Source organism: Columba livia, chromosome 4 (genome assembly GCF_036013475.1).
Source record: "Columba livia isolate bColLiv1 breed racing homer chromosome 4, bColLiv1.pat.W.v2, whole genome shotgun sequence".
Taxonomy (NCBI): domain Eukaryota; kingdom Metazoa; phylum Chordata; class Aves; order Columbiformes; family Columbidae; genus Columba; species Columba livia.
Window position 1 is genome coordinate 49,997,115 of NC_088605.1, and position 11,946 is coordinate 50,009,060.

General features: G+C 45.7%; 1 protein-coding gene across 48 annotated transcripts in view; it reads right to left on the minus strand.

Annotated features, from left to right (window-relative positions):
- ADGRL3 (adhesion G protein-coupled receptor L3) overlaps positions 1-10,505 on the minus strand; it is a 385,183-nt gene extending 374,678 nt beyond the window's left edge. For 12 of the 48 annotated variants that reach the window (XR_010472325.1, XR_010472324.1, XR_010472326.1 and 9 more), the window contains exon 1: positions 9,226-10,501. The gene's annotated coding sequence lies outside the window, so the exon portion shown is untranslated. Of the gene's footprint in view, positions 1-9,061; positions 9,083-9,225 lie in introns of those variants that run through there. The other 36 variants (XM_065061628.1, XM_065061591.1, XM_065061594.1 and 33 more) reach the window with 14 other exon arrangements.
- Between the last annotated feature and the right edge of the window lie 1,441 nt (positions 10,506-11,946).

The window sequence follows — 11,946 nt, forward strand, 5'->3', positions numbered from 1 at the left end:
CTCTCATTTTAAATTAAATCATTGCAGTATCCCACCCAAGTGTGACAGACAAAACTGCATAACACTGCTAATTCAATAGAGAACGTAAATGAAAGACAACAAAACCCACAGCTTCTGTGGTCAGCAAGGAACCACCCACATGAATGTCTATGGTATAAAAGGAAAACTGATCTACAGGAAAAAAAAAAAAAAGGAAAACTGATTTACAGGGGAAAAAAAAAAAAAAAGAAAACAAGATTATCTGCTCGGTGTTTGACTAGGGCTCCTACTGCAGCTCGGTGGAGTTATTGGAGTTAGGAATGAGGAGTGGACTTGGCACTCCTGGGTCAACATATACTTTGCCACTTATTTTATTGTAGTAATGAGAGCAGAAACTAGCTCAAGAAACAGCATTACATTACTACAACTGCACAATACATCTATATTACTACCAACCAGATTTCCACAGTACTCATCACTAAACTTGCCTATTACCTTAGCTATTTATTTATTTGAGCTTCCAGCTTGACCATGACGACTACTGCTGGAATAGCCTTTGCCTCCAAGTTACAAGAACTTGGGAGGAACTCCAGACACTTGCGGTGCTCAAGCTCGCAGCTTCAAAAGGGTCAGACAAAAGCTGGTATCCTCATCCTTACAGGCTGCCCCACGGGTTATGCTGGGCTGCCCTTTGTTCACACAGGACGAGAGAGTGATTGAGTGGAAATGCACTGGAGAAGACAAACCCCCATCTGCTTGCTCCCAAAGCTGGAGGAGACCAATGGCGAGGCAGCTCTTAGATATATTCCCCCACCACATCCTTTCTCCCTGCTGCAAACGTCTCCATAAACACTTCTGTAGACATAACAAAGGTCCAGATTCTCCCCTGGAATGGGAAAATCACAACTTCTTATCTTAGGCTGGCATAAACAACTACTTGAGTCTACAGGTCAACATCTTTCTACAGGTCTTCATGAGTTTCATCCAATGTCTTGGCCTCAATGGAAAGACAGAGCTGCTCAGGTGTGAATACCCTCAGTGATGTGCACCTCTATTTGTCATCAAATCAAGGATACCTGCACAGGTGTAACAGTTCCCTTGTCGTATCTTAGCCTCCCTTTGGAAAATGAGCAATATTAGAGGGAGAAGCGCTCCTCACTCTCATCTAACAGCATCACACAAACTTTAGAAAGACTCATTGCCAATTGGTGACCTACTTCAGGAGATCTATAAAGTGCATTATGATTGTACTTGCAGATCACTTGTCAAAAGGTCATGAGTTATCACTCTATGCAGTATAATAGCTGTATTTCAAATACCCATCAGGATGAATTTTACACAAGGAGACATGCATCAGTTTGGAGTGCTATCAAAGAAAGCACTGATTATAATATTACTGACCCCTTTAAAAATAAAAAAAAAAGACACACAGCCATTCTACACACCTGCATCCATTAAAAATAATCTAAAAATTACATTTTCTTGAAGATGTCTGTGCTGTGGGAATTGCAAGTGCTGTAGTCACATCGTAATTTCCCTTGGAAGCTAGGCAGGATATGTATACCGCATTTCCAAATTATTAAAGGCCTTGATTGCAATATCCTAAATCTGAAAGAATAACACTTTAGATCACATGCAGACTTCCAATAAGGTTGGGCTGAGGAGGAGTGTCCAATATAGCAATTGGTGTAATGCTGGAAAAAAGAACTGCTGTTTTATAGATGCTCTGGATAAGCCAGATATCTCCAGATAGCCCTTAAGTAAAAAGTAAGTCAGGACAGAAGCCAAAAGCCTTTTGTTTCTGGGGGGAAAAAAGGAACGGGGATAGAGAGAAAAAAAAATTAAAAAATTAAAAAGACGTAAAAACGCATAGACAAATGTGGCAAACAAGGATTCGCATTACATGGTGGATATTTCTGGATACAAAATCTGCAGCATACATCTTGCTAAAAAGAAAAAAAAAAACAACAAAACAAAAAACCTGGCCCCTTTGAACTGGGCAACAGGAATTTCCACCATTTCAAAACGATATGTCAGTCACTCACATAAGCGAAGGTAGTGGGAAAGAAAAGGAGTTAACATGATCTCTGAAACTCTCCTCAACTCTCTCCAACAGTGCAACCTATTCAAAGAGATGGCTATGATGTGTGCTTTTCTTTTTTCTTTCTCCTAGCGATCTTGGGGGGAAAAGAGGGAAGGAGGGAGGGGAGGGGGAAAAGAGGGGGGGAGGGGGAAAAGAGGGGGGGAGGGGGAAAAGAGGGGGGGAGGGGGAAAAGAGGGGGGGAGGGGGAAAAGAGGGGGGGAGGGGGAAAAGAGGGGGGGAGGGGGAAAAGAGGGGGGGAGGGGGAAAAGAGGGGGGGAGGGGGAAAAGATAACATGGAGGGAAATGGAAAAAATAAAGAAAAAAATAAAAACAAAGAATAATTAAAAAAAAAAAAAAAAGGAGCTATTGAAAAATCTCTTTGCAGGGTCAGCTGTCACTGGAATGCATTGCACTGTTCAGGGTACCCACCCACGCAGAACATCAAAAACTGGGCTCAGGTCCCTCCCCTAATCTCTTGGGTTTTAGCCTGGGCCAGGTTTGTGAGCAGCGCTGAGCAGCAAGGCAGGACTCTGCCTCTGTGGGGCTTGTGAACAGCAATACCTGCCCATCTAACAGAACTGGCGTGATGCTTTTTTTTCCCCCCTGGCATCCTCCAACACAACACACCGAGTACATTAGAAAAACAGAAAGCCAACAGCTACACAGCTCCTGGTGCTGGGCTCATCTGAGCTAAATTCAGCACAAAGTTAGCTGGTATGCTTCTCTAACATACCCTACTCCTTGCTTGAAGGAAAATGTTAACATCCCCAAGAAAGCTGCAAACAACACTTCTGCAACACAACTTCTTGCTTCTCTTCTGTACTCTGAGGGCAGTGAAAAAAAATTGCATTAAGGCAGGCTTGGGATCAGCAACTTCAGAATGGAAAGAGGCTGCTACAACAAACCATCAAGGACCAACACCAGCTCCAATAAAATACATGGTTGCTCAGAGTATCTGAAAACATGGTTGTTTTATTTTGGTGTTGGACTACTAACCTAGCAGCTCAAGTAAAATTTTACAACTGCATGTCCACACACAAGTATTTCGTTATTGTCCATCACTGCACCTACATCTCGAGAACACAAAAAGAATCAGAAAATTGACAGGGAAAAGAATTTTTCCAGTGACAGAATTTAAAAAACTTCCATGCATCAGCACCAACATTTCACAAATAAAACCTATGTATGCACACATGCAGACATAGAGATGCAGGTAAGTATGTTTTCAGCATAGGTGCAATTCTTACATACCTCTTTTTCACTTCTTCAAGTTTAATAACAAAATCAAAACTGTGTCTGTTCCCCAAAAGATCATAATTTAAGTAGATATGCGTGCATATAACAAATGGATGCACTAAGACTGCATTAGTCAGAATGCTCCTATCCCTCTAATTTTAAACTGTGCCCATTTATTCAGCATCCTCACTTCTGTCATCAGGTTCTTGCTTCCCATGGAGTGGGAAAGGTTAAGAGCATTAACAGAGAAGGGACTTATATAATAAAAACTCGGGTGGATTGTACGCAATGACTATTATAAGTGAACTACTTGCCGTTGGTGCCAGGTTTAGCCCAGACCTCTTTTCAGAAAAGCACTGTTCAGCACTGGCACCTTTGCCCACAACTTTATAGTAGGGCAACGCACAATTACATTTTAAGTACCACTTCTAGAAAAGCAAAAATAGTCCTATTTCACTTCATTTTAACTTTGCATTGCTGCATTCATGTTGATCCTTTGTACTTATGACATTTCCCTGTAAGTTTCAGAAATGCACAGCTCCCTTGCAAAGTTCAAAATCAATTACCTTACCTGGTATAAATCAACGCAACTGCAATCAGGTCAGTGAAGCTATTGCAATTAATAGTAGCAAAGCTATGATCCAACCTACTCAAAACACAGTGCAAAAAATTGCAGAGCTGTACCCTGTCAGGTATCCAATGCAATGAATTGCAGTTGTGCTACAGACTGCTGAAGCATCGGGTTTACAACCACTGAAACAATTCTCATGTAATTACTCAGATGTGGACTTACGCGCCTTAAAAATAAATAAAAAAAATTCTGGTAGCATGAAGCCAAATGTCAATGGTTGCTGTGTAAAAGTTTATTACTACGGAGCATGTAGCTTCATATTGCCTAATTAGGACAGCTTCCAAACACTACTTTGCTTCCCTCAGAATGGTACCTATTTCATCACCCTTGAAACCAAAAGATGTCAAGTCTCAGAGTGTCTTAATTTTATTTTATTTTTTTTTACTATTTTCATAAGCAGATTTTAGAAGCATGCAGAGATTTCAGGTCTTCACCTGCATACACAGCTTTGTTCAGCCTGAAATGGCACCTCTGGCAAAGGCATTACAACACAATTAGTAGAAACATAATGCTGAAAGCAGGGAAACGTTTTTAAAAAGATACTACATCTGAGATTCTGGAGCATCTTTTGAAAAGACACCACATTCAAGATTCTTGAGCATTCCCTCTGTCACGGGGAAGCCAGTGGAAGCACTCCATCAACTACAACAGGAACCCCATCACTGATACAGTAATATCTCTCTTGGATGGGAGTGGGGCTCAAGAAGTAGAGATGAAAGGTTTAAAGAGCAAGCAAAAAAGGAGAAAAAAAAATCACTTAAAAATATTTTAGTTCTCATTTCTCTGCCAGAGGAAAACAGGTTTTAGACACATCAGAGAAAAAAAACCCTGTTGAACACTGCTTAGCAGTGGTCCAGAACATTGAACATGACGTTTTTATTGCCTGAAAAGACTGGCTACCTTGCTACAGCTACAGATGCTTGGTGCAATGACTGATAAACACATCTGCATTATGGGCAAGATCAGAAAGCTCTCTGAAAAAGCTGCTGAAGTCAAGGGGTCTTTAGAGAAGTTGTCTCAAAAATTAATGCTGAGCTCACACTCAGGATATACATGTATTTCAGACCTCACTGTAGAGATTATCTTATGAAGAACATTAAAGCAAGCATTACGCTGCAGGCTTGGAAGCTAAAAACATGCGGTGGGATAACGTTGTAGCATCATTTCACGGATTTGAGTAGGAGGTGGTTTCCTTGCCATTAAAATGGCCAAGAATTAAATGGAGATGCATAAAAGTAAGATCTTCCTTCTACTTCAGCAGCCTGCTCCAGGAGCTTCTGCTGGGATGATGGGATCAGGCAGTGCTGGAGCATCTCAGCACCTACAAAAACAAGGACATAGCCACACATGTCCCAAGCAAGGGACTAAAGAGCCTGATAGGAAGTTCCAGTGACAATCCTGATGAAGGTTTGCCAGGGCAGATGTGACCCCAGCAGATGACACAGTCTGAGGCCAACATGTCAGATCGCCTTGCCTAGGGTAGTTATAATCCTACAAATACCCCAGGGCAGAAGGAAGAGTTACAAACAACATTTTTTAACATTTTCCTATAGACACTTGAAAGCATTACCTATAGATATAGCAGAGACTGAAGCATGCATGTGCATTCAAAATTCTTCAATTTGGTGCATTTCTAAGTAATTCACATCCAAGCAGGAGGGTACCCATTGAATGACAAAGGGACCAGCAGGGAAGAACTGGGAGTCCACATGAACTATGATATTAACCAATGCTCATCAAGTGCATCCCACCCCAAAAAGCAGACCATCATCAAAAGTGGCAGAAAAACACACTTTTATTTTCCAGAGCTGTCCTGGTGTCCCAGCATTGCCTGAGCAATCCATTAATATTATGATGCCTAGCTCTTAGAGCAGTATCATCACCACTCCAAAATAATTCTGGAGTTGTTCTTTCAAACCTCTCTTGGGAAGTGCAAGAATTGTCTAAGGAGTAAGAAATTTTCTCAAAAATAATTTCAATCACAGCATAGCGCTGTTTCCAGAATCACCAAGTAAGATATTAAAAAACAAACCAAAAAAAAAAAAAAAAAAAACCACAAAAAGCCCCAACTTATTTAAAGCATAAAAAGCCTAGTGCACATCCTTCATGTTTTAGCTCTCCCCTGATCCACTCTTGCTCCTGGAATTCCAACCCTTTCATCAATCTTCAGCCCATCCTTTATACTGTGTCACACACAAAATAGTTTCCTAGTCAATCTACACCAGGCCCAACACTATTAGTATTAAAATTTGTAATAATAAATCACCCGTTCCCAGGACAACTCCATTTACATAGACTTCACTCTCCTGCGTGCATCTCATTTACTTGTGTTGATGATGCATACACTCATGCTCTGAATGTGAAAAAACCCCGTTGGCAGCACTGAGCTCTCCAAATGATGTGCTGACCAAGGCTAAAGGTCATGTATATTCCTCTCCAGCCCTGGCAGATAATTCTTGCCTCTAAATCTTTATTTATTTGTTTTCACAGCAGGCTTGTGATGCTGGGCTGGCTGGATGCACACACCTGCATCGTCACCTACAAACCTGCTGGCATTTCCCTCCAAGCCGTTAACGGGCATGGGTCGGCAGGCTGATTTTTTCTTTCTTCCCACAGCACAAAACAAAAAGTCTCTTCTGCAATTAACACTGGGATAAGCAAGTCAAGTGTCTCTGCCACATCAACCCTGGCAGGGAAGGACACAGTCCCCACGGCATCCCAACCTGCGGGACTTGCAGCTGAGCACTGGCTGCGGCAAACAAAGGAGGGAGACCAACCTGGCAGGCACTGGGGGTGAGTTTCTGAGGCTGAGACACAAGCTGCTCCACCAGAAACCAAGAAACCAGCTCCGGCTTTTGTCTGGCAAATCATCCCAGCATGGACTTGCTAGCCTTCAACTTAATAAATACCATTAAAACCTCACTGCCCTACAAAGCAGGACTTGGTGTCTTGACTGTCATCAATCTGCACTGCCATGGAGCTTGCTCTGGAATTAAATGCATAATTGAATATATCCTCACCTAACAGCTCCCAAAAGAAAAGGGAAAACTTACATTTTATTGAATAATAAAAACCATGTGGAACTCAGGGGCCAACACCAGCTTTATAAAAACTTCACTTCTTTTGGAAAGAGACCCACCAGAGATCTGTATCCACCTTACTTTTTCCTAGCAGGTAAGACAGTCACTTGGTAGTAAACCAAGCCTAAATAAGGAAAAGGTACTCCTAAGGAGCTGGAACAGGAGCGGCCTCAACCACAACAAGAAGGGGGACTGACTCCTGCCATCTGAGACAACTTGTTTTACCTTTAGGGAGGGAAGAAAAAAAAAAAAAAAAAAAAAAAAGCAGCTTTGTGGTGAAGCCCTAATCTGAACTTTGCCACCCACCATGAGCAGGGGCACGTGAATTTTCTTCTCTTCCCAGCCTGGTATTCTTAAGTGACGACTGCAGACTTTTTGACAGCAGCCTCTTTCAACTGGCAACACCTGGCTTACCCCCATAAAATAACTCAGTGGAACGATTTTTCCTAATGAATACACAGTAGAAGCCTGTTCATATCGCAAACCCTTGGAAATGATGATAAATGAGCTCTACAAAGCACATACTACTACTCAATGCCAAGCAGACAGCATTGGTTGTGCTCTTTAAAAGACAGCATTCCACAATGAAAATTGAATTTATTTATTTTTAACTCCACAGAATATTTTTTTTCTGGTCAGCTTTGAAAATCTTGATCCAACGCTCTTGAATAATCAGTGCTATAATATAGAAAAAAGCTGCAACTAACAGACTATGTAACTGCCTTGCATCAAGATACAGATGGCATTTTTCACCCTTTTTTTTTTTTTTTGGCATCTCAGCCTCCTCCTAAGCAGCTAGCTGCCTGAAACCACGACAGGGAGAGTGGAATATGCTAATACCTTCTAATGAGTGACCTAAACAGGAAAGTGAATACAACAGACATAGGTTGTTTTGGCTAAAGCCATGAATGCTACAGTGACAAGCAGACATCAATCCATAGCTTTTGGCCCTATGCAAGTTGTTTTAACCACTGCAGAGAAGCATCACACACCTATCAGGAAAGGGAGAGAAACAGAGGCTCCTTTCTACCTCTCCATCCGTCCTGTGAAACCAAACATCTGCTTATCTTTAGGGGGAAAAAAAAAAAAAATAATAAATGCACCGAGGGGGCTATGTTTTTCCTATCAACAACTCTGAACACAGCAATTATTAGACTTGGCTCTTGAAGGCAATCCCCCTGGGTACCCAGGGCAGATTGCTGGGGCACTGTACCCACATCTTCTTTGGTGATAACAGGCACCAACTGGAGGTAGGCTTCTCAGACTGGGAAACCATGAAGGGCTGCTCTCTGGCTCATAGCAGGGAGTGAGCATCAGCCTTGCCACCATATTTTCAACTTAAACAGTCAAAAGATTATTGCAAGGGGAAAAAGCAAATAAGCAATTAAGCAGGCAAATAAACCAAGAGCTCAAAACCACAGAAGGGTGGGGGGAAGCAATGTTCTTCCTCTAGACATACATATCAGTCCCTCTTCCTCAAAAATCCCCCTGACAAATGCCAGCCCTATGCTGTTACAGCCGGCAAACACGATCTGCCAGGCAGGAGGTGGGAAGCTCATAACATCTTTAGCAATGCATCCACCTGGACCATACATTTCCCTCTCCTGCTGCAAGGCAAAGTGAAGCTCGCACCTACCTATAACCTGGATGCAGACCCCTACCCTACCACCCCACAGCCACACACATGTGGCCCCCAGTGCAACCCCCCTAAATCGGCAACATCCCCACCCATGTCCCCTACCCACGCTCCTGCCATCCAGGAAAGTGGCTGTTTCTTGAGGCAGCCTTCAGAAATTCAATAAAAACACAGATCCACAAAGCCATGGGGTGAAGGTATATATGAAACTCGGAAATTTCTTAGGGTAACACTAGCAAACCCACCATCCTTCCAATGAAAAATAGAAAGGAGAGCAAGAACAAAACCTATCTGCCTTCGCCACCCTGGTTGTCTATGGCCAAAGCCAGCTGGAGCCTACCAGGCATTTCTCAACTAACAGCATCCCCCTGTTCCCCCCACCCCAGCATGCAGTCCCAGAGACTCTCCCCTGTTACCTGGAGGATCCAGCCCCCCTGAAGTTAAAAACTATCCTTATTATGAAAATAATTCAATCCAAGCGTGCACCCAGCACCCTTCTAGCCCAGTGCAACCAGGCAAGGGTGGCACTGATGGGCAGGTAAGGGTTGGTGAGCATCCATCCATCCGTTGGGTTAGTTACCTTTAGTCACCTCCGTCTCCTGAGATGCAAGTCCCCATCAGTTCCTCAACAACCTTGCAGCAGGGAGCTGCTGCCACAATCCAGCCATTAAAACCAGGAAAAAGGAGGGGGGGGGCGGGGGGGAGGTGTGATTGGAAGCAGTCCTGGCTGCAGTATCAAAGCCCCCCAGCCAGGTGGAAAAGGGGAAGATGGGTGAGACGCAAGCAACGTCCTTCGAGGAAATAAAAAAAAAAATAATAATAATAAAAAAATGAAGGAAAAAAGAAAAAGTCTCTCCTTTGCTGCCGTGTTCTTCTGCTACACAAGCTCCCTCCCAGAGAACAGAGGGTGTGTGGGGATGGGGGAGGCGATCGCTCCCTCCTCTCGCGCCCCCGTTGTCGCCGACCCCTTCTGGACCAAGGCCCCGCTCCGATTTACCTCCTCCAGGTGGGCAACTTCAGACCAAGGTGATGTCTCCGGAGCCGGCACCCTCGGCCAGGCGAGTCATATGCGGCAGAGTCATCGCCTGGTGCTGCTGCCGCTGCTGCTGGGGAAGAACCGTCACTGCCGAAGAGACCACCAAAAAAAAAAAAAATACAAGGGAGAGAAATCTTCCACCATCCCCCTTTTCCTCTTCCTTCTCCAGCACCAGCCGCTCTTCGCATCCGCTCCCCTGCCCGCGGCCCCTCGCTTCGCCGGGGCTGGGGGACACAAAGGCGCCCGCGCAGAGGCGGGAGGGCGGGTGGTCTTCAGCCCCCCGGGATCCGCCGGCACCCCGGTTCCTTTTTCCTCCTCCTCCCGCTGCGGACACCGCCAGCTCCGGCGCGAGCGGGCGGGGGGCGGCTCCGCGGGCGCGGAGCTGGGGGCGGCTCCGCGGGCGCGCCCCGCGCGGTGCCTAGCGGGGGCGGGGGGGGGCCATGGCCGCGGGCGGGCGGCCCCGCCGACACGGCTCGGCTCGGCACCGCGCGCACACACACGCGAGGTAGAGGTGGAGCAGCTCCGGGACGGCGGGACCCGCAGCACCCGCGTCCACCGCAGGGCCCGGCGAGAAGGAGGAGGCAGCGCTGCTGCCCTGCCCGGCGGCGGCCGCACGGAGCCGGGCGGGTGGCGAGCCGAGAGGCGGGGGAGCGGCGAGGGCCCGGATCTGGGTTGCGTGGACGCGGGCTCCACCTAGCAGCCGGCTCCGCGTCGGCTCCTGCCGCGCCGCTCTCCCTCCTCGGCCGCCACCACCACCTGCCCCGGCCGACCCCGCCATAAAGGTTCCCCCACCTCCCGATTGGCCGCTTTCCCCATTGCTCTCCTCCCAGACAGCCAATCACAGCCTGCCTTTCCGTTACGGAACCCGTTCCACTCTGGCTTCCCCACCTCTTTGATTGGCCAGTGATCCCCAACAATCAGCCAATTGCAACTGGCCTTTCCAGGACAGACCCATTGCCTGCTGGTTCCCCCATCTCCCCATTGGCTGCTCTGCCTATTGCTCCCTTCCCAGCCAGCCAATCGCCACCTGTCTACCAGGCACAGACCCAGTCCACGCTCATTTCCCCACCTCCTGATTGGCCACTCAGCCTGATGTCCCCAGCCAAACATCCAATCACAGCCTGACACAAAACCTCTCACCACTGCCCGGCCCAGGGACTGGGCTCCGGGCAGCCCTGAAGCAGCCAGGTCCAGGGCAGGGAGAGAGGACCCCCAGGAAGGGGGAAACATGAATGCTCTGATCTCCGGAGAGCCAGGGACACCCAGGACAACAGACAAGAAATCTCCCTTTGGTTTAACATTTGTGGTCTTAAATACTTACAAGGGGCCTCTGGAAATAAACATGCTTGACTGGAACATGATAAACTTTTTTCTCCTAGACCCTGTTGGAGAGAAGGATCCAAGCAAATTGAGCTCTTCTAACTGGAAAAAAAAATGCAGAGTTTTCCAATCACATGAGCAATGACAGGCAGAATGTACCATATTTTATCCCAGTAACAAGATTGTTTTGGGGAGATGCTGCACTCTCAGCTTTGAATGTAAACAAACAAACAACAACAACAAAAAACCACAAAAACAAAGAAACAAACAAACAAAAAAAAACACACAAAAAACCCCACCAAATTGTAGCCAAAAGAGCTGAGAGGTTCTGAAAGAGGCCACCCCAGAGGAGAACCCTCTCCATTTATTATCCTGCCCAGATGATTCCTTCATGAGCTCTGAAGGATCTCCAATGACAGAGACTGCACAAACCTTGCAGGATAGTCCTTTTCAATGGGATAAAAGAATTAATCTTGCTTGCTAACTCAGATGGTGAGTCAGGAAAAACACTCACATGTGTTCCTAGCTGCATCGCTAGATAGACAGGCACAAAGGTATTTTGAGTTAAGAACTGCTATTTTGGATGCACTGAGGTGCTGTGAAAAATTCAGACTGATAAACATAAATGTTCTGTTTTCCCTATAACAAAATCAGGGCCCATCTCACTGACATCATAAAAATAAAGGAAGAATGGGAATAATGTCCACTGGGGAATGTGGTGCTCCATCTTCAGGGAAGTCATTCTCTGCAACAGCCCTTCTTCCAGGGGCCACATGGAGGAAGAAAAAAAAAAATAAAACCACTAAACCCCCAAATCTTTAATACAGCTTCTGCTGGGATGCTCAGAGAGATGAGATTCTCCAAGATATGGTTACCTTGCTGCTGACAGTCACCATGCATGCTCTAAGAATGAAAGAAAGCCTTACAAGTGGAAATTAGATACGC